At 36.9% G+C, this 23,672-nt stretch overlaps 1 pseudogene; it reads left to right on the top strand.

Moving 5' to 3' along the window:
* The window catches only part of LOC100480025, a 44,952-nt pseudogene extending 23,674 nt beyond the window's left edge, over nucleotides 1-21,278 (top strand).
* Nucleotides 21,279-23,672: the final 2,394 nt, after the last annotated feature.

Below are 23,672 nucleotides of genomic sequence, written 5' to 3'. Positions count from 1 at the left end.
TGTGCTGGGTGTGGGCTTGATCTCAGAACCCTGAGATCATGACCTGAGGGGAAATTCAGAGTCCACTGCGTAACCGACTGAGGCACCTCCCTTTTTTAAGTAGTTTCTACTGCTTTTTTTTTTTTTTTAAAGTTTGGATTCTTGTTTCTAACGTTAAGAGATGTCCTACCCTGACCTCCTAAATATCCATATTGACAGGAGATCTAACACAGAAACTCTCAGGATTCTCCAGAATCAAACTTCATCCGGAAGGAGGTAGCACTCCCAAGAGCTTCAAATCTAGCATCAAAGGAGATTATTAGACTGAGATCCCCACACTCCAAGCCTCTGACTGCCAGCCTACTTAGTCTTTCCACCATTTTCTTCCCATTGTCATTTCCCCCCCTTTCTCTTGCTTTAACGTTTTTGATTGCTAGCATGAAGTTCTGAAAGTTTCTTCTCCTAACCCTGGTTGTCTGGGCTAATCTCGGGAATGAACACAGAGTCATGGGTATCAAACTTGCCTTATGTAAAAATTCCAGAAAGAGTGGGATCTATTCTCCTGGCTGATTCCAACTGGGACAGAATTTGCTCAAAGAGGCATGGTCCCAAGCTTTCTGATAATTATCCTGTCCATGCTTGGTTTTTTTGTTGTTGGTTTTTGTTGTTGTTGTTTTTTTACCACAGTTTACTGTATTTTCTCCTGATTCTTAAATGCTTCTCCACCATTACTAACTCAACCAATGACTGAAATCCAACCTACAAATGATAGCAGTCACGCCCAGCTAGTCTGAGATCACAATGGATGGAAGTGAGATAGTTATTTCAGAGGTCAGATTAGAGCAAGTTTTCCTGCTGACCAAGAAGTCAGCCCATAAGAGACCTTGAAAGACTAAAAATTTCTACTGTGGCACTAGCATTACTTTGATTTCTGGAGCTTTCTCTTCCTACCATTTTTATAAATGACTTTAGCCTCTACTACATTTCCTATTCCACCTTCTAGCTAAACCTAAACTGTCCAACCAGCACCTGCCAACTGCAAGAGTAATTCCTCCCTTTTCCAAAAATCATTTTGACCCACTCTTCCTTACACTAGCTGAATTTCTGCTTATGCCTCTGGCTGAAGCTCTGTAAAAACCCCACCTTTCTTTCCCAAGGTAGAACATTACTTCAGAGTTCTCATGCCAGAGTATTACAAATAAAGGCTTATGTTTAACATGCCCTGGTTCATCTTCTTCCATATTACCTTGCTTGAATCAAATAAGAACTGGCACAGCCCCAACTCACACTCAGGTCTTCTGCCAACCAGCATACTTCTCTTAGTGACATGTGACACCAACTCACAATCACAACTGTCATATCAACACAAAGAAGAGAGAGATTTTTTTCCTGGTGATATGTGATGGGGCAGATGCCTAGGAAAATACAAAATCAAGCCTGGGCTCATGCTCTGGACATGAACATGTAATGAGATATCCTTCTTGAAGGCGTGTATGCAACAAATACTGAGCAAGCTATGACAATTTCACAACAGCCTATCCTATCTACCTCATGAAGGAGGAACAGGATCCCTCACTGAAGTCCTTCATTTAAAAATTCTGCTTCTCTGCTTTTTCACATGTAGAGATCAGGAAGAATCTTGCCTTTAGTGTCCAAAATAAGCCAAAACAATGTTGACATTTCCTTTCTTCAGGGATCAACAATTTCTGCTCAAAGCAATAGAAGTACAGGTTAGAACACTCTTGAAGCTTGCTGGAATGGTCACTGGCTACTCTGAGTAGGAACTCAGGGGAAGCTGCTGTCTAGAGTTGACCCCTTCCCTATCACCCCTATCACAATCAAGGAATAAGAAATACCAACTGTAGAGCTCAGGAAGGTGAGGGCAGTTAACTTTTTCTACCCTCAGGAAAATTGCTAAAAGCAGGGCAGGGTAAACATGAGTGCAATGTAATAGGTGCTCTTTATATTAACTGATGTGCTTCTTTTAGTGAAGAAAGACCTTTGACTGATTTTCTGGCTTTTGGTCCCCTTGTATTGTAATTAAAGAACCAAAGCACAGCACAGTTCAGAGAAGTAGGAAGTACTAAATTCAGCAGACTACCCAAGATGTGGTTAGAAAGAAGGCAGATACAGAGATGAGAACGATGCGGAGCCTTGGCTGACTGTAAGGAATGGTTAAGCAGGCGGTTTCTCACAGTTGGATAGAGAGTAACATCTCTGGAATGAGGAGACACCCAAAAGGATAAATACTATTGATCACCTCTGCATGAAACTACAAATCAGTGAGCAGCTGTATTAGCTGTTATGCTGCCCAGATCCCCTCCTCAGAACCAAGACGCTCATTCCCCTGTTGCTGAGTCCCCCTGTAGGTAAGGTCTTCAGGCCAAAGGGAGCAGCCTTGATCGAGGATATAACTCTGTCCAGGAACACCCAGCATTCATTGATTGGTGGTATAAGTGTAAGGACCAAATCTGATCTCCGATTAGAGCAGTTCTGAAATTTCTGAGACCTTTGCTCTCATTTTATAATAGGTCAGCTTCTCCATCAGCCCAGTCCTATGTCCTTTACTACCTTGCAGGTGTTAAAGCACCCACAGAATACTCCACAATAAACCTCCTACACGCACTACTTCTTAGGAAAACTGGCCTAAGACAACAACTTTCCTAGCGATAAACTTCTCAAATGACCAGTTCCTTCATAGTTGTTATAAAACCACCAGTAATAGAAACTTTGATTTTAAAAACAAAGACAACTGGATGAATCATCAGAATACATTTAACTCCAACAGAAAAATTTGTATCCTGCGCTTAATTTTCCTGATCTTACTTGGGACACTCTGGGAGCCATAGTTCTATTTTTAGAGCTCACTGGTTTAGACAAATGTGCATAATTTGGAGAGGTTTCAAAGGCAAGTCAAATGATTAAATAATGAGAATGAAATTAGTATAAAAAGTGCTAGGAATATTTAGGCTTTTGCAAGAAAGGGGAAAGGGCTCTCTTAAAAATAGCCTTCAAATAATGCCTATTTGTTCAAGTGAGTTGAGGATAGCACGTTGTGAAGTCAAACTGGAGGGACAGACCAAGATGGGGATTACCATGGACCCGGATTTCCGCCCTGGCCTCATTTCATTCTCTTTACAACATCCAGAGCAATCCTCTAAAAAGCATCAAGACAAATCATGCCTTTCTTCCTCTCAAATCTGTCTTTTTGCTTCCCATCTCACCTAGAATAAAATTCTATCATGACTTAGAGATGTTCAGGGATCAGGCCCTGGCTGTGTTTGTGGCCCATCTCCTGCCATTGGCCCTGCACTGGGATTCGTGGGGGCCTTCAACAGGCAAGCCACTCAGGGATCACTCCCTGGCTGTGCTGGTAGACCAGACGTTCTTCACACAGCCACCACACACCCACCACTCTGTTACTTGCCCCCCCGTTAAGTGGCTCCTAAGAAGGGACTTAAAGTAGGACTGCTACTTACACTTTATTCTCTTTCCCTGCTTTGCAATTCTTCAGAGAATGTATTAGTTCTCTAATAAGCTCAGAACATTTCCTTCTCCATCTTCTAATATAGGTATTTATATATTTCTCTATAAATATCATTATAGATTACTGCATATATATTTTTTAATTTAGACTAATTCATTTAGACTCATTTAGACTTGTTTGGCACCCCCACCAAAATGTAAGCTTCCTAAGAGTAGAGTCCCCTACTCTCACTTAACTGCTGTATGACCAGTGTCTAGAAACATGCCATACATTTGGTAGATAATAAATAATTGGTAGCTGGATGAATGCATGAATGTGATTGCTATATTCTGTATCCTCACTGTTCCAACCCCCATAAGTATCCAGTAGATAATTAACCCAAACTTTGTTTATTTACTCAAGTTGGGTGTGGGCCTGGTCTTTCCCACCTCCTCAACCTAGTACTATCAATAGCCACACAACGGTCCTACACTGCCAGCCTCCTTTCTCTGTTTGCTGGAATAGAAGGAGGATTATTTATAAAAAATGGTCTAGTCCTAGTATCTTTTTGAGGGGTTTTGTACTAAGGGAGAGGTATCGGAGAATTTAAATCTACATCCAATCTATAGTTAGGAACACTTGATCATGTGTTTGTTTGTTTAGTTGAGCCATCTGTCTTCCCCCTTCATTCATTAGAATTTTTATTTATTAGGGCGCCTGTGTGGCTCAGTTGGTTAAGTGTCTGACTCTTGGTTTTAACTCAGGTCATGATCTCAGGGTTCTGGGATCAAGCCCTGCATTGGGCTCCCTGATCAGTGGGGAGTCTGCTTCTCCCTCTCCCTCTGTTCCTCCCCCCTGCTCATTCTCTTTCTCTCTCTCTCTCAAATAAATAAATCTTTAAAAACAAAATAATTTTTATTTATCATTTATACTGTTTGGGTTTTTTTTAAGATTTTATTTATTTGAGAGAGAAAGAGAGCATGAGTGTGGAAGGGGCAGAGGGAGAGAGAGGGAGAGAATCTCAAGCAGGCTCCCTGCTAAGAGTGGAGCCTGATGTGGGGTTCGATCCCAGTACCCTGAGATCACGATCTGAGCTGAAATCAAGAGTTGGATGCTCAACCGAATGAGCCACCCAGGTTTTGTTTTTCATATATGTTCTTTCCTTCTCGTTTCCATTCTAGTGTACAGTTTACTTTTGGTTTTCTAACTTCTTGAATGAAATGCTTCATTAGTATGTACATATATGTGCTCTCATATATATTATACACACTTACATGAGAGTATATATGTATATTACTTAAGTATATATTATCTTAGTTGAAAGATAAAGATATATATTTTATATATCTTGGTCATTTTAATACAGTTAATTTTTTAAATGTCTTGTAATTCTCAAAAAGAATATACAGGTTTTTTTTGTTTTTTTCTTAAGATTTTATTTATTTATTTGAAAGAGAGACAGAGAGAGAGCATGAACAGAGAGGGAAAGAGCGAGAAGCAGACTCCCTGCTGAGCAGGGAGCCCAAAGCAGGGCTGATCCCATGACACAACGTAGCTGAAGGCAGATGCTTAACTGACTGAGCCATCCAGGTGCCACAAGAATATACAGCTTTTATTTATTGGGTACAATGCTCTGTGTATAGCTATTAGGTCAAGCTGTTTAATTGTGTTTTTCAGTTTAACTGTGTGCTTAACATTTTGTATTAACTTCATCAGTCTCCAGTAGATGAAAGTTAAAATCAATGCTATAAGAAAATATGTTCTCAAAAGTCTGCAAAATTGATTATTTTTAAAATAATTTACTTATACAGTATTTATTATGGCCCAGACACTCTTTCAGAACTTTGCAAAAATTAATTCACTTAAGGCCATGATCATTGCATTTTCTTGAACAATTTTTCCAGTTGTTATTAAGTACTTTTTCTATCAGGATTGAAATTGTTAGATTTTCTTTTATATGATGCTTAAAATGTACAATTATTATCTCACACATGATACCTTTATTGTAGCAGTAGCTGTAGTTTTAATGTGAAGGTGTTTCGGCATGTTGGTCTCTTTGCTCTGCTTGCATTATTAAAGGGTATTTTATGTTGGTATACATTTCTAGATTAAAGATATAATTCTGTTGCCTTTTAATGTCAAGTCTACTAACACTATAATTGCTGTGAATCTGAAGATAATCCTTTTTTCTGGTAGGTTTTAAAGAATTTCTTTTTTTATCCTTGATATTGTAAAATTTCATTGCATTATGCTTATAAGTGGGTTTATTTTATCTATCCTACTGGACACTTGTACTAAGTTATCATTGTATAAAAATGACTCAGTGGTTTTAAAATATCACTCATTGATAAACATGCAGCTACAGCTAGTCTTGGGATCAGCTGACCTCATGGGACTTGGCAAGATGGAGCACCCAGCTGCAGGCTGGACCCAGATAGAACACGCTCATTGCTGCCCACATGTGATTGGCTGAAGCCAGACACGTGACCAAATGCAGCGACAAGAGGTAGAAGGACGCTTTTCCTCTGAATGGAAGGACTGCCCAGCATGACCAAGGCAGGGTTTCATAAGGGGACTAAAATTCATTCTACCATAATCCTGTAGGTTAGTCCCAAACTGAAAACTCTCCTACCAATTTATTACAAATATTCTCAGACTTCATCCTTTAGAATATTATTTCCAACTATTCCCTCACACACAAAGTAATATATGCTCGTTCTACAGAACGATGTGATGTATATAATGTTAAATCTTCAAACTTCTCCTGCCTCTACTCGGACTCTGAATGTTAATTCCCCACTCCAAAAATAAACATTTTTGTGCATTTAGAGTATATTTGGAATTCCTAATCTGTTTGTTAAAAAATGTACATATACATGAATATATAAATATGCATCTTTGTTTTATGAAAGCCTTTTTTTTGCACATGTGATATTATAAGGTACATGTTTTCGGGGGCAGGTCCAAGAATTGGACAGTTCCCATGCAAGTGCTCTACTTCTTACTCTTCCGTAGCTTTGTGGTAAACCTGCCCATCCAGATATACAGCTACTTGCTTTCTTTCACCAAAACTTTTACATTAGATGCTTTTTTATGGCAAAATAATATATAGCTCACATGGTCTATTTTAAATAAATTGCACTTAATGTTTTTATTAAATCACCATATTATAGCTTTAATCAAAATGTTTGCCAGCCTTGTTGTTAATGGATAAATATTTCTCTGGGATTCATAACAAGAACCCCAGTATTTGTATAAAAGGTATACATATTTTTAACCTGAGCATATATTGTGAAATTATCCTTCAAAGAAACTTATAATTTATATACTTTTTCAATAAGTGGTATTGTTAATCATTTTCCCCATTTTTAAGCAGTGCATTCGTTGATATATCTTAAAGCTCTGTATTCTATATTGATGAATTTGAAATTTTAAAATGTGTGTTTTTCTTTGTTAAAGAGGATGAGACTATTGAGGGATGAGATGGAGAATAAAAATAAAATATATATCATTTCATCTGAACTTGAAAAACAAAACATGAAATGAGACAAGCCCCATTCTATTACATCAAAGAAAACATGAAACAATGGAAACACTTATACATACACTTTGGAATAATAATCTGGCATTATCTACTGACCTGATGATGCATGTAATCAGTTTCCTCCCAAACAGTCCTAATTTACCTGTTGTTCCAGCATCCTGTTCCATTTAGTACTAATGGTTAGGGTACCATTGCTGCCCTTGGCAGCTACTTGGCTTACCGGCCAGCTGTTCCTTTACCAGCATGAAGTCTGCAGAATGTAAAAGCTTCCAGGACACCAATTAGGGGATCAGTGGAAATGTAAGAAATTATAGTTAAAATAGTTGTGAAATATATGTTTTTTAAAAAGGCTGAGCCATCCTGCCATAAAATCTCCTTTTTTAAAAAGATTTATTTATTTTAGAGAGAGAGAGAGTGTGCATGCAAGTGGGGGGAGGGGCAGACGGAGAGAGAGAGAATCTCAATCAGACTCCCCTGCCGAGCGTGGAGACAGACATGGGGCTCAATCTCATGACGCTGAGATCATGACCTGAGCCGAAATCAAGAGTTGGATGCTTAATTGACTGAGCCAGCCTGGTGCCCCAAGAGTTTCTAAATAATAAACTGAATGCTATTGCTACAGCATTTTTGTTATTTATCATAAGCTGTACATCTATAACTATTTTATTTATTCTGATGTTTGATAATATTTTTATTTTGTAATAATCTCTTTCAGAATAAATGGCTCAAAAGTCAAAAATTACATATAAAATGCAAGTAATATAAACTGAACACATGAACTATGGGATTTTCATTTCTTAGAAAACTGAAATGGACAAACATTTCACAAGATGTTTATAATGTTTATGATTTTCTTACATGTTAGAGTGATATTGTTGCCAATTTTTTTAAAAATAAGACACAATCCTGTGGAAGGATACTCAACATCCACTTTAAAAGTTAGCAAATTTAACACAACTACCCCAAAAATGGTGATTTAACACACAAAACTGAAGAAGATGCATGTTTTTGAGAGAGAGAGTGCACATGTGTGGGGGGCTAAGGGGTTGCAGAGGTGGAGAGAGAATCTTAAGCAGGTTCCTCACTGAGCATGGAGCCCAGCATCGGGCTCAATCTCTCGACCCTGAAGTCATGACCTGAGCTGAAATCAAGTCTGTTGCTTAACAAACTGAGCCACCCAGGCACCCCAGAAGATGCATTTATATATGAAACATGTAAGCCTGTGAAGCATGACTTTTCATTTAGATCAGATGGCTAATCTCTTAAATAAATTTTTCTCATATCAATGAAGTATTGTGAAAAAATTACAAAATGAATTGACACCTGTTAATGTGGTGACTCCAGTAGTTAGATCAGATGCTTTAAATAGTAATCAGTTAATTCCAACAGCATTTTTTTCATTGAAATTAAAGAGTCAAAGTTAAATGTTTAGAAATTCATTCTGACAAAGGTAAAACATGCGACTTTCTAATAAATGCTTTTGTGAACTTATTAAAAAGTTTAAAGATTAAACTGCTTGCTTCGTGGTGATAATAGAAATACAAATGTTCATGGACCATCGCACCATGGTGAAGAGAAAATTCTCACAAAATTAACAAACCTGGGTCACAGAAATGCACTCGGATCTGTGGTGCATACATAAGTGCATCTAAATAAATTGTAATATTCCAATGACCTAAACAGAAGCTGTAGTGTCAAGTTGTGCAATATACATGATTTGAGTAAATAAACTATGAAGTTTTATAATAAAGTTGATGTTGAAAACAAATAAACAAAAATCCTTCAGTGCCTTAGTATGCACCACACATTGGATTTTACAAATATCTGAGTCTTTGGGGCACCTGATTGGCTCAGTTGGTTAAGCATCTGACTCTTGATTTTGGCTCAGGTCCTGATCTCAGGGTTGTGAGATCAAACCCCACATCTGCTGAGTGTGGAACCTGCTTAAGGGTCTCTGTCTCCCTCCCTTTCTGCCACTCCCCCCACTCTGTCTCCCCTCTCTCTAAAACATAGATAAATAAAAGAAAAAAGAAGGAAAAAAAAGAAATGTCTGAGCCTTTGAAGAATTATTTCTTAAATAGACCTAAGTGTACTACAATTGTATTGAACTTTTTTTTTTTTTTTGGATAAATGGGTCCTCTGAACTTAAAGAAACTTTGTTTTTCTAACACCAATAAAAATATTCAATCAAATTATTTAATAAATTTAGTATCAAAAATCTTTGACACTTTCACTGAATTAGTTATTGAAAATAAAGTATATGGACATTCCCCAACTTATGATAGTTGGACTTCGGATATTTTGACTCTACGATGGTGTGAAAGTGATACGCATTCATAGAAACATTCTTCAAATTTTGAATTTTGATCTTTCCCCAGGTGTGGCATGCAGTATGATACTCTCTCAGGATGCTGAGTGGCAGCAGCTCCCAGGCAGCCACGCCATCACAAGGGTAAACAACCGATACGTTTAACCATTCTGTACCCATACAACCATTTTGCTTTTCACTTCCAGTACAGTATTTAATGCTGTATATCAGCTTTGTATTTGATATTTTGCCCAACTGTAGACTAATGGAAGAGTTATGAACATGTTTAAGGTAGGCTAGGCTAAGGTGTGATGTTTAGTTAAAGTTAAGTGTATTAAATGCATTTCCGACTTACAATATTTTCAATTTATGGGTTTATCAGGACATAATCCCACCGTTAAGTCAAGGAAGATCTACACAGACAAAGATACATCACAAGACCAAGAGACAAACGGAATAAATTAAATAAAGAGCATCACCTGTTCATAAAATTTCATTTTTAAATAATATAATCCCTTTCTATAGAATCTTCTCTTGCAAGAGGAAATGCATCATGGAGTTTCTATTTTTAATAGGATAAGTGCATTTTTTTTTACTAGAATGGAATGAAATTAAAAAGGCCTATAATTTTGTAACTTAAACAATTTGAGAGGGTTTTTTCCCTAATGAAACTATTTGGAAAAAGAAAAAGATTCTTAGGGGCGCCTGGGTGGCACAGCGGTTAAGCGTCTGCCTTCGGCTCAGGGCGTGATCCCGGCGTTATGGGATCGAGCCCCACATCAGGCTCCTCTGCTATGAGCCTGCTTCTTCCTCTCCCACTCCCCCTGCTTGTGCTCCCTCTCTCGCTGGCTGTCTCTATCTCTGTCAAATAAATAAATAAAATCTTTAAAAAAAAAAAAAAAAAAGATTCTTAGTAAGGCCTAAAAGACAGTATCTGTGAAAATACTTAGTGTAAAACAATGAAGATTTTCAATAAAAATATTCTCCAGTGAGCAAATTTTTTTCTGAGTTTAGATTTATGTTACCCCTTTCAGGTAGGATATCTTTCTCAATTACAGAGAAGAGTGGAAAATTTAGATTTATTAACCCACTAAATAAAATTTCAAGGAACACTTACTGCAATTGTGGAAGAGACTTGAAAATTTTAAGACTATGTTAAAAAAAATATATTCAGGGGCGCCTGGGTGGCACAGCGGTTAAGCGTCTGCCTTCGGCTCAGGGCGTGATCCTGGCGTTATGGGATCGAGCCCCACATCAGGCTCCTCTGCTGTGAGCCTGCTTCTTCCTCTCCCACTCCCCTGCTGTGTTCCCTCTCTCGCTGGCTGTCTCTCTCTGTCAAAAAAAAAAAAAAAAACTTTAAAAAAAAAAAAAAAAAAAAGATTCTTAGTAAGGCCTAAAAGACAGTATCTGTGAAAATACTTAGTGTAAAACAATGAAGATTTTCAATAAAAATATTCTCCAGTGAGCAAATTTTTTTCTGAGTTTAGATTTATGTTACCCCTTTCAGGTAGGATATCTTTCTCAATTACAGAGAAGAGTGGAAAATTTAGATTTATTAACCCACTAAATAAAATTTCAAGGAACACTTACTGCAATTGTGGAAGAGACTTGAAAATTTTAAGACTATGTTAAAAAAAATATATTCAGGGGCGCCTGGGTGGCACAGCGGTTAAGCGTCTGCCTTCGGCTCAGGGCGTGATCCTGGCGTTATGGGATCGAGCCCCACATCAGGCTCCTCTGCTGTGAGCCTGCTTCTTCCTCTCCCATTCCCGCTGCTTGTGTTCCCTCTCTCACTGGCTGTCTCTATCTCTGTCAAATAAATAAATAAAATCTTAAAAAAAATATATATATATTCAACATGCAAATAGTGATCCATTAATGAGCTGGTTAATAAAAGTTATTTTATCTAAATCTAAGATTATTCTGCTTATTTATTTAAATGCTTAAATAATAAGCACAAAGGCTTTTTTCAATTTTATATTCATTGTACACAGATATTATCTTTATTTTTCAGAACTAATTTTATTTCTAAAAACTGTTTTAGGACAGGACTATTTAACTAGCCAACCAGTATATCATAACCTATTTGTCAGTCAATAAATATCAAAAATAAAATTAAAATTATACAATTTTTTTAAAGAACACCTTTAACTCTCCAAGTGTCCCAGTGTCTATAACAGCTTGTATGGTAACCTTGCCTATGACTAATATCTTTCTTACTATTCACCCAAAAGAACAGCAACCCAAAGTGACAGATTCAAAAATGTTCACAGCTCTATTATGAGGTTAAAATTTTAAAAAATCCAATTGCTGGAATTGTGTGATATACAGAAAAGTCTTGAAGAGAGTAAATCCTAAGAGTTCCCATTACAACAAGAATTTTTTTCCTTTTTTTTTTCTTCTTTCTTTCTTTCAAGTTGTATCCATATGAGATGAGGAATGTTGGCTGAACTTACTGGGGTAATCACCTCACAACATATGTAAGTTAAACCATCACACTGTACGCCTTAAATTTATACAGTAATATATGTCAATTATTTCTCAGTAAAATTGGGGGAAAATCCAATTGCTCAAAACTGGAAGAATGAATAAATATAGTTTGTTATAGATTACTATATTACTAATGAAAACGAAAAAATGCAACAACACAGATGAATCATACCAACATAAAACTAAGGAAAAGGAGACATACATAAGGGGATACATACTCTATGAGTATACTCACAAAACTTCAAAAACAGATTAACATTATTAGTCATATATTCACAGGAGACAAAACTATAAAGAAATTTCAGGAGTGTTATTACTTATAAAGAGAAGAATCAAGGTTTTAGGGGTTCTGGAAATATTCTATTTCCTGACCTTAATGGAGTTTAGACAAATGTCTCCTTTATAACAATTCATAAACCCTACATTTGGATGTCATTTGTTTTACTGTATATGTGTCAAATTTTCATTTTAAGGAATACCAATGAACATTCTGAAAAATATTTTGAAAATTTTTATTCTAAAAGCCTCCTTTTTCATTTGCCAGAATCATTGATACTTTTGTTAAAAATTTTTAAATATATTTATATCAAGGTGATTTTCCTAATCTCAGTGAGCATGTGTGTGTACATATGAGTTGTGCTCATGTGTATGTTTCTGTGTGTATATATGTGCACCTCTGCGTGTGTTTGTCTGCATGAGTGCACGTGTGTGTGTGTGTGTGTGTGTGTGTGTGTGTGTGTGTCTACATATGCATTTGCCTGTGAGAGTGGTTTGTATGCTTTGGGGTAAGGTAAGGATACAGTTTTTGGCATGGGAAAATATGATGATCACAGATAGATTAAGATGAACTGGGAATCTGAAAATGAAAACTCCAAAACAGAAAGAAAAGCTCAAGTAAAGGAAATAAAAGAAATAAGTATATTGTTTTCATCAACTTTGGTGTTGTAAAATACATGCTTTAATATTAGCTTATTCCCAGATTTTTGTTTTCTCAGTGTGTGGTTCATGCAACTATAATGACTTTGTGAAAATAGAGCCCTTAGCTAGGAGAGGAATAACTCCACCTACTATTCTCAGATTACTCTCATTTCACACTTCTTTTCACTACCCCCTTACCAGTATTATGCCCAAACAAAAACAAGAAACACCTGCTGTATTATACACAACTTTCAATCAATTCATCAGTAGCTTTAGCATAAAAAAAGAGAAATCAAGCAAATTATTAGTCTGTTTGGGAACTGTAAGAATAGATTTAAAGGATGTGAATATTTTCATTTCAAAGTAATTCGGTTTCTTCACCTTTTGTAATTATGGAACACAAAATTCTTTTTGCCTTGCCACTTACAATCTTTATCATTGCTTTTTATAATATTTACTGAAAAAGTCTCTGAATATTAGGCACCACCAAATACAAAGACACACACACACCCCCCAATCCCACATACACAGATAACATGGCCCAGCATTTTCCAAGAGGTTCAAGTTTCATTATAATCATTCTGCCATTCTCTCAAATTCTGAATTCACTTCTTTAATCCTCTCAGCCTTTAGTTTGGTACTTTGATTCTCAGGTAGCAACATTCACTTAAATTAAACAAAGATTTATTGATTGTCTGTTACATAATATATTGGATAAGTGCACTACCTCTGAAGCTTACAGATCTGGCTTTGAATGGTATCAAATGATAATTAACTATATTTTGGGGGCACATTAGTTAACCTGCATTATTTCCTCTTCCTCACCAGTAAAATGGTCATAATATCCTGAGATAAAACTTTAGTAATATAGAAGTTAGCTAACAAAATCAAGAAAAATGAAGTCATTATTAGAAAGTTAGTCAAATAAGATTACTGAGTAATTGCCAATTCCCCAGCTTTGTCTAGTAATGCAAATATTTGGTGAACACTTTGTTTTGTTGCTTGGTTTCACCTTAAATGAATGGAATGCAAATCAAAATATTTCTAGTGTTATATAAAATTTTGTGTATCTATTCTAAAAGTTGAAAAAATAATAAATAATTGAACTTTATCACCAAAACAAGTCATTTGTATTGCATTTTTGCATAATCAAATGCACACACAAGTGCCAACCATTTGCCAATATTAGTAAATACAATATAGCAAATAACCTCACTGGTCCTCATCACCCTCCATGTTGGAAAGCCTAGGGAAAACATACAGCCCATTTTCATTCTATAGGATTGGCTGAGGGAAGGAAGGAAGGAAGGAAGGAAGGAAGGAAGGAAGGAAGGAAGGAAGAAAGAAAGAAAGAAAGAAAGAAAGAAAGAAAGAAAGAAAGGAAAGAAAGAAAATAAAAGAAAGAACTAAATGTTCTCATTTACCATCATTAAATATTACTTTTTTTAATTTTTAAAATCTTTGGAGGTTCTTTGTCAAATTACATAGTATGATCTCTCCACAGGATAGTAAAGTTAAAATAATTGTTTGGCTGTGAATTATATTACCATGTTCAAGGTACATTTTGATTTTGAAAATGTCTGACCCGATCCTTCTAGTCATATAGGCTATTTACTATAATAGTCTAAGTTATTAGTACTTCTATTCCCTTGTACAACACAATAGATCCATAAAATGGTGAAGTTTGGGTAGCAGATGAAGGAAGCTCAATGGAGGGCTATAAGCAACCAAATGGATGAAAACCATGATGAACTGAGCAATGCTGGGAGCAAAGAGATAACTTTTCTTTCTTTCTTTTTTTCTTTCTTTTCTTCTTCTTCTTTTTTTTTTTTTCTTTTTTGGAATCAGATAACTTTTCACTTCCCCGTTTCTATGAGAACAAGTCCAGCTAATTCCCTCAGGTTGGTGGTTTTCTCTGTGAAATAGAAGGGAGAAATAAAGTGGCAGGAGTATGGTCTGCTTTTTAATTTGAAGAGTGAATTTGCTACATTCAGAGCAATTATGGGTTTAATGCTCAGGACTGTGAACACTGAGATCCCAGTGCAGATACAAATTAACATCTTCTCACAGGCTGGGGCATGGCTAATGGACAGACTTGGCCTGAGGGCCTGGGAGCTACGAATGCACATGTATTAATGGAACGAGAGAGCAAGTGTGAGGCAATATGGAATCCAGTGTTCTGACCCTTTACTTGAAAAAAAAGAAGCTACAGGAGTGGCAGTAATTCTGGTGGAGTCATGGCAAAAGAGTACTTTGAGTGACCCTATTGTTCCTGCATGATCCATAGAACGCACCTCTAACCTCAGTCCACAGGGGGTATGACAAGCAAGGAAGCAGTCAGATGTGGCTGGTGTCTAATCCCTTGAACTGATGGGTCCTGGATCATCTGTCATACAAAGACTTGTCTATCCTACTGAGAAAAATATCAGCCTTCAGGGAATTAGCCAGGACTTGCTGTCACTGATGTATGGAGGTGAAAAGTTGTCTGTTTTCTCTCCAATATTGGTTGGTTCACAGTTCTCATTCATTCATTCAACAAATATATATTTAGAAATGGCTATACCAGGCTTTGATTTAGGTATTCAATTGCAGGTGAAACAGACATATTCTCTGTTACAGCTTACTATCTAAAGGCAGAGAGAAATAACAGAGTAAACAATCAAACACAAATATGAAATGATAATCTGAGAATGTTGCTATGGTATAATCAGACATTTTAAATATGAATTCTTCCAATTCATGATCATGGTGTCTTTCCATTTTCTGTGTCATCGTCAATTTCTTTCACCAATGTATTATGGTTACAGGGTACAGGTCCTTCAACACTTTACTTAAATTTATTCCTAAGTATCTTATTCTTTTTGGTGCATTTGTAAAAGGGGTTATTTATTTAATTTCTCTTTCTGCTAGGTCCTTATTAGTGATAGAAATGCATCTGATTTCTGTATATTAATTTTGTATCCTGCAACTTTACTGAATTCATTGGTTATTTCTAATAGTTTTTTGGTTGAGTGAAAATAAGTTTTAGCTTGAATGTTATTAATTTTTCAAAACTTCTCTTAATTTTTTATTCTTCTTTATTTGATTTAGAGAATCCCTCACAAACCCAAGGTTAATTTTCTGCTAAAATTTTTAAATTTTGTTTTTCATATGTCTTTAACCTATCTGGAATTTATTTCTGTGTATTGTAGGAAATAAAGATCCCATTAATTCTTTCAAAGTCCTATTCTTGAACAGTCTGCCCAGTCACTACTGATCTGCAATACCATCTCATTCATATACATCCATGAATCTGATCTTGGGTTCTTTCCTCTGTTTTGTTTTTGTTTTTGATTTTTTGAGAGAGAGAGAGAGGTGGAAGAAGGGTAGAAGGGGAAGGGGAAAGGAAAGAGAATCTCAAGCAGGCTCAAGAATGGAGTCTGATGCTGGGCTGAATTTCATGAGCCTGAGATTATAACCTGAAATCAAGAGTAGGACACTTAACCAACTGAGCCACCCAGATGTCCCTGTTTCATTTTTCACTTTTCCTATCATTTAACCAAAAGAACACACCACTAGTTGCTACAAATATATATATTTGTATATATACACACACACCGAGTACAAATGTTCCTCCTATTCACTCTTACATATACATTTTAGAATCAGCTTTTCAAATTGAAAATAAATATTATTGGCATTCTTATTGGAATTATACAAAACAGATCTAATGTTTTCAGAAAAATTGACAATGTATGACATTTAATGAGCATTTTATATCTTTCTAGTCGATTTCAATCTTATTTAACATCTTTCATTAAAGTTTTCCTGTTTTCTCTGTAAAAGTTTACATAAATTTGTCATATATATTCACAGGTAATTGTTGTTTTGAAAAATAGATTTTGTTTTGTTAAGGAATGTTCACATACTTTTAATAGCATTTGGACGTAATCTTTGGCAATTTATTTTTTATTTAATTTAATTAATTAATTTATTTGAAAGCGAGAAAGAGCACGAGCAGCGGGAGCAGCAGGGGGAGAAGCAGACTCCCCGCTGAGCAGGGAGCTCAATGTGGGGCTCGATCCCAGGACCCTGAGATCATGACCTGAACTAAAGGCAGATGCTTAACTGAGCCACACAGGCACCGCAATCTTTGGTACTTTAGTATTCTATTGTCATTGCTATGCTAGGTAAAATTTTTCTTTGTATAACATTAGGAGAAATGAATTTCATTATCTAATCCTGCTCTTACTTTCAGTAAATTTGCTATTTTATTCATCTAAGTATTTTCTAAGTCTTGCAGAATTTCTCTTGGAAGTGTTCTCACATCTTACCCTTCCTCCTGTCTGTCCAGCTTGCACACAATAGCGCTTTCTTACCCCAGCCCCCCCATCACATCAAGCCTGAACTTCCAGAGTCGCTCCTCAAGTCAATCCATTGTCTAAGCTCCACCAAGCCCCCAAAAAGCCTATAATCTCTTAATGAATGAAATGGGTCTTTTTCCCTAAAAAAAATGTTTAATGGCTAAAATTCATACCCTATTAGATTCTCCCTGCCTCTCATTTAACTTCCTCTAGAAGGACTTCTGTAATGTATACTTACAATCTGCTTTTCCATCTTGGTATCCATCTCTCCTCTCAAACCAGCACGCATCTTTGCCACCTCTCTCCCCTTATTCCAACATGCCACGTTCGCTCATACCTCTGAAAGCTTCTGTCATATTGGTCCCTGTCTTCCAGTGTTTTCCACACTTCCCACATAAAAAACAATGCTCTCACCTTTGACATTCAAGTTAAGCCCCACTTTGATTTTAGGTTTTCTCTTGTTACTCAACCCACATTCATAGCTCACGATCCTGAATTCCTTAGTAATTACTCTTTGCACACTCGTGTTGTTAGAATACCATATAATGCACTGTTTTCCCATTTTTATATTTCATCTGTCAGCAATAATGGATCGAGTTTATAATACGGTCAGACACTGTTTCTGCAACCAAAACTCTTTGATATATTTCAACTGGGACTTTTTGCATCCTCAAAAGGAAATGCGTTAACCTGAAAATAATAACTCCTCAATCAATATTTGTTAATTTCCCTTATTTACTCTTCAATTCCTGTAACAGAGCAATTGTGCACACATTAAACATTGAATGTACATATTTATGCACATTATGTACCTCTCCTGAAGGTAAAGTGTGTAGTATTTTTTCTCTTTCTAACTTAGGAAGTTTTTATACAAAAGATGGGGTTTCTATGAAAAAATCCGTATATAATGTCATGAAAATGCCAGAATCTTAATTTAGTTTTTGTTTGATTTGCCTAATTTTTATTATTATAATTTGGCTTATTCCAAATCAACTTAACGGAATAAGAATTCAGAATAAATTTAGAATAAAGCAACAGCACTTTGGTGTTAACATTAAGTGGGCTCTGTTAACACTTCATTATAAGTATATATTACTTATATCTCTCTCATAAGCCTGTCATTAATGAGTATATATGATGATCCAACTCCTCATTTACAAAAGAGGATATTAAATTTAACATCTTACGGATACCTAGCCATTTACAAGGTACAATTCTACAGTCCACCTATTTACTTAGAAGTCAATTAATTTGCTTCCAACCACCTCTTTTTTTTTTTTAAGTGGAAGTACTCTGCCTAGTACTTCTTTTTTTTTTTAAGATTTTATTTATTTATTTGACAGAGATAGAGACAGCCAGTGAGAGAGGGAACACAAGCAAGGGGAGTGGGAGAGGAAGAAGCAGGCTCATAGTGGAGGAGCCTGTTCTGGGGCTCAATCCCATAACGCCGGGATCACGCCCTGAGCTGAAGGCAGATGCTTAACCGCTGTGCCACCCAGGTGCCCCCAACCACCTCTTTTAAAGACTGCAGTATTTCTAACTTCATCTACAGTTTAATCTGTTTGAACTTTGAGTGGTGAAAAGCTGTCATGAATGGAGCCATTTTAAAATGGAGCTGGAGAGGGGTGCCTGGGTGGCACAGCGGTTAAGCGTCTGCCTTCGGCCCAGGGCGTGATCGCGGCGTTATGGGATCGAGCCCCACATCAGGCTCTTCTGCTATGAGCCTGCTTCTTCCTCTCCCACTCCCCCTGCTTGTGCTCCCTCTCTCACTGGCTGTCTCTATCTCTGTCAAATAAATAAATAAAATCTTTAAAAAAAAATGGAGCTGGAGGAGCGACTGCAGAGAAACTGCCTTACCCACCTGTGTTTGAGCTGGGCTCAAACCTTGGGCCTGGGCAAATGGCAACTGTTGTGAGCAATTACTTGAGGAGTCGGAAGGAGCATGAACATTTTGGTCACAAGACTGATAGATGTGGGGTTTCTATAAATATGGGGTTTCTGAAGATAAAATCGGTCGTCAATTGATGTCTAACCAAGTTACCGTGTTAAAACCCAGAGAAAAACTTTTTTTTTCTTTTCTTCAACTTATGTAATTAATCCCCTTCCTTTTCCTCATAAAAAACCCTTGCCTTCACGCTAGAAGCAGGAACACTATTCGGGTAACCACCTGGATCTGTGCTCCCCAAAGTGCAATGCTTTAACCCCAAATAAACACTCGTTTGCCTCTCATTGTGGCTCTTTCTCTCCAGGGTCACAAATTAAAGACAGGACGCAGCCATTAATGATGCAACACTTTGAATAAACTCCCATTTAGGGAAACAGATTTTGTAAATCTAAATATAGAAGTTTGTAATTTAATTGAATGGCAAGTATTTTTAAAGATTTATTTATTTATTTGAGAGAGAGAGCAAGGGAGAGAGGGGAATAGGGCAGAGGGAGACAGAAAGAATCCCAAGCAGACTCCATGCTGAGTGCATAGCCCAATGCCGGGCTCAATCCCAGGACTCTTAGATCATGACCTGAGCTGAAACTGAGTCGGATGCTTAACTGACTGAGCCATGCAGGCGCCCCTTGAATGACAAGTATTTGAACCAATAAAGGAAAAATAATTCATTTCTCCTGTCCATTTTATTTCAGGGAAGTAGTAGACGCTAAAAAAATTGGAAGTATGTTTCCAATTATAAGTCCTATTATTCTGGGAATACGGATATAGATAACTAATTAAGCTCTACATCAATACCCTTATGAGTAGCGAAAACATAAAGTCTCAGTTTTTACTCTCTTAATAGCTTCTTATAATCTAATCTTATTTTCTTCCAGAATATATTGACTATGATATTTCATCATTTTTTTTATCAATGATATAATTTCTTTTACTATTATGGATAGTAAACATTTCCTGCCATTTTCCTCCCACCCTTCAAAAAATATGCCATCTAAAAAAGAAATAAAAGGGTGCCTGTGTGGCTCAGTTGGTTAAGCATCTGCCTTCAGCTCAGGTCATGATCTCAGAGTCCTGGATTGAGCCCCCACGTGGGGCTGCCTGCTCAGTAGGAGCCTGTTTCTCCTTCACTCTCTGCCCCTCTTCCCCACTTGTGCTCTCTCTCACTCACTCTCTCTGAAATTAAAAAAAATCTTAATAAAAAAAAGAAAACTGCAATAAACCACCTCTGAGAAATTCTGACAAAAACAAAGTTCAGACAATTGCTTAACTAAAATTCTTATCCGAGCTTTCTGCCTGTGGACGCTGCCGTGTAAGCATCCCTAAAGTCTCCTTTCCCGCCGCCGTGTATCTAAGTTAGAGTCTCCTAAAGAGCCTGAACAGCTACAGATGCTCTTCATCGGGAGTCTGAGCTTTGAAGAAACTGAAGAGGAGCCATTATGAGCCATGGGGAACATTTATGGACTGTGTGGTAGTGACAGACCCAAACACCAAGGCCCCAGACATTCGGGTTTGTCAGGTGTGCCACTGTGGAGGAGGTGGATGCCGCCATGATTGTGAGGCCACACAAGGTGGATGGAAGCGTTGCAGAACCAAAGAGCACTGTCTCAAAAGAAGATTCTGAAAGACTTGGTACCCACTTAACTGAGAAAAGGATTTTTGTTGGTGGCATTGAAGAAGACACTGAAGAACATTATTCTGAACAGTATGGAAAAATTGAAATGATTGAAATCATGACCCACTGAGGCAGTGGCAAGAAGAAAAGATTTGCTTCTGTAACATTTGATGACCATGACTCCATAGACAAGATTGTCATTCAAAAATCACATACTGTGAATGGCCCCAACTGTAAAATAAAGAAAGCCCCATCTAAGCAAGAGATAGCCAGTGCTTCATCCAGCCAAAGAGGTCAAAATGCTTCTGGAAACGTTGGTGGTGGTCGTGGGTGTGGTTTTGGTGGGAATGACACCTTTGGTTGTGGAGGAGACTTCAGTGGACAAGGTGGCTTTGGTGGCAGTCAGTGTGGCAGTGGATATGGTGGCCGTGAGGATGGCTATAACAGATTTGGTAATGAAGGAAGCAATTTTAGAAGTGGGGGAAGCTATAATGACTTTGGCAATGACAACAGTCAATCTTCAAATTTTGGACCCATGAAAGGAGGGAATTTTGGAGGCAGAAGCTCTGGACCCTATGGTGGTGGAGGCAAATACCTTGCCAAACCATGAAACCAAGGCAGCTATGGTGGTTCCTGCAGCAGCAGTAGCTATGACAATAGCAGAAGGTTTTAATTACTGCTGGAAAACAGAGCTTAGCATGAGAGGAGAGCCAAAGAAGTGACAAGAAAGCTACAGGTTACAACAGATTTGTGAACTCAGCCAAGCACGTAGGTGGCAGCACTGAGCTGCTACAAAGAAGACATATTTTAGACAGTACTCATAATGTATGGGCAAAAAACTCAAGGAGTGTATTTGTGACTAATTGTATAAAAGGTTACTTTAGTTTCTGTTCTGAGGAAAATTTAAATCATTCTAACAAAGGGTTTTAATGCAGATTTTTTTCTTCAACCATGTCATTGATTGCTAAATGTAATAGTCTGATCCTGATGCTGGATAAATTGTGTCTAAATAAGTAAATAAATAAATAAAAGTTCTATCAGTGATTTTAATATTTTAATATGCCATATGAAATTTTAGGAAGGACGATACTCTGTACAGGATTTCCTAAAAATCTGTAACCATGGAACTAAAGGACAGAAAATTCTTCCACCTCAGATATGGTTCCTCAGGATGTTGATTATTTTAAGCTGTTTTTTTTTTTTTAAGATTTATGTATTTATTTTAGAGAGGGAGAGATAGCATGAGTAGGACAGGGAGAGACTCCATACTGAGCATGGAGCCTGACACAGGATTTGATCCCAAGACTCTGAAATCCTGACCTGAGCTGAAACCGAGTATCAGACACTTAACCAACTGCACCACCTAAGTGCCCCTGGCTTTTTTTTTTTTTTAAGTAAGCTCTACACCCAATGTGGGGCTTGAACTCATGACCCTGAGATCGAGAGTTGCATCTTCTACCAACTAAGCCAACCAAGCACCCCTTAAGATGGTTATTTTTAAGAAACAGCAGACACAAGAGAAGCTCTGAAAACTGAGTAGAAGTTACTCCTTTGTGAGAAACATTTACATTTATAATAGAAATCTCCATTTCTAAGGATGTCTCCCTCACTATATCTGGAAGGCAGAATGGCCCAATCTCTAGAAATTTATCAATGGAGAAGGTAATGAGTGAAATCTGGGTAATGACCTTATCTTTGTTGACTGTGCTTTTCCTGGCAACCTCCCATAATGAACACCCCATCTCCAATACCTTCTTTTGTCTTTAGCTGAAGAGGGTATTTAAGGTAATGGGTTCAGTCATTTTTAGGTGTTACTCAGTTTTTGGGTCTTTCCCATGTATACATGTTATTAAACTTTTGTTTTCTTCTTGTTGATCTGCCTCATATAAATTTAATTATTAGATCAGCCGAAGAACTTAGAAAGGTAGAAGGATTTTTTTTTCCCCAACAGAACTGTTCCTTTTTCAACTTTACCATAGGATTGAAGACATTTTGAAAAATCTTGTTATAGTGGAAACATTGTGGGTTTTTGGATTCCTGGAAACTACATTTAAATCCCAATCCCTTCCAGTTCTGCCTCTGTTAATTAAATATTTGAGCTTTGATATCATCATATGTAAGCAGGAAATATTACTGACCTAATGGGCCATTGTATAAATGCAATAAGCTAATTCAGATAACTCATTTCAACATTTACTTAGGTTCTAAGCAAAGACCAGCAATTGGATAGAAGCTAGAGATAAAGAGATAATTAAGACATAACCTCTAACCTCAAGGAGTTCACTATTTTCAAACTTACTGGCCATTTGTTACTATGGGAATTCCCTCTGGCCACATTCTTTTTATTTTCTACATTCTTCTCTGTATCTTTCAGTCACTCTTTCGTGGCTGCCAGCTCCAAACTATCACATTCTTAAATCAGAGCTTAAATGCTCTCCATTTCCCCAAACTATCCTTGAATATCTAAAGCCCAAAAATGGAAAACAAAAGCCCATATATTCCGGATATCTATCCTTACAAATACAAAAGATGGAAAAATATTTGAAATCAGAGATTTTTCTTGAACAGACTTCAGATTGGATTCATAACAATTATCTCATCCAGTCTTGACATAGGTAGAGTGAAGCAATGTCACTGTATTTTCTTGAAGGCTCTGAGATCATCTGGAGGTGTTTGTCACTATTACTTTGTCCATCTTCACTTAGTTAGTCCTATTTAAAATAAAAGCTTTTTCAAAAAAATAAAATAAAAATAAAAGCTTTTTCAGCTAAATAATATATATACAAAGAGTAGATCTCTTATCTTTAAAAATCAGCAGCTGTTCTGATGAATATATCAGTGCATTCAAATGTGGAAAGAAAAAATAGATATAAAACTGCAAATTCACAAAAAGAACATATTCATATGAATATTAAATGTTTCTTTTTTAAAGATTTTATGTACTTATTTACTTATTTAAAGAGCACATGAGTGGGGGGAAGGACAGAGGAAAAAGGAGAGAGAGAATCTCATGCAGACTCTGCACTGAGTGCAGAGTCCGACACCGGGCTTGGGGCTCGATCTCAAG

This window comes from Ailuropoda melanoleuca, chromosome 6 (genome assembly GCF_002007445.2).
Source record: "Ailuropoda melanoleuca isolate Jingjing chromosome 6, ASM200744v2, whole genome shotgun sequence".
Lineage (NCBI taxonomy): Eukaryota > Metazoa > Chordata > Mammalia > Carnivora > Ursidae > Ailuropoda > Ailuropoda melanoleuca.
This window is presented reverse-complemented; position numbering and strand designations above follow the sequence as displayed.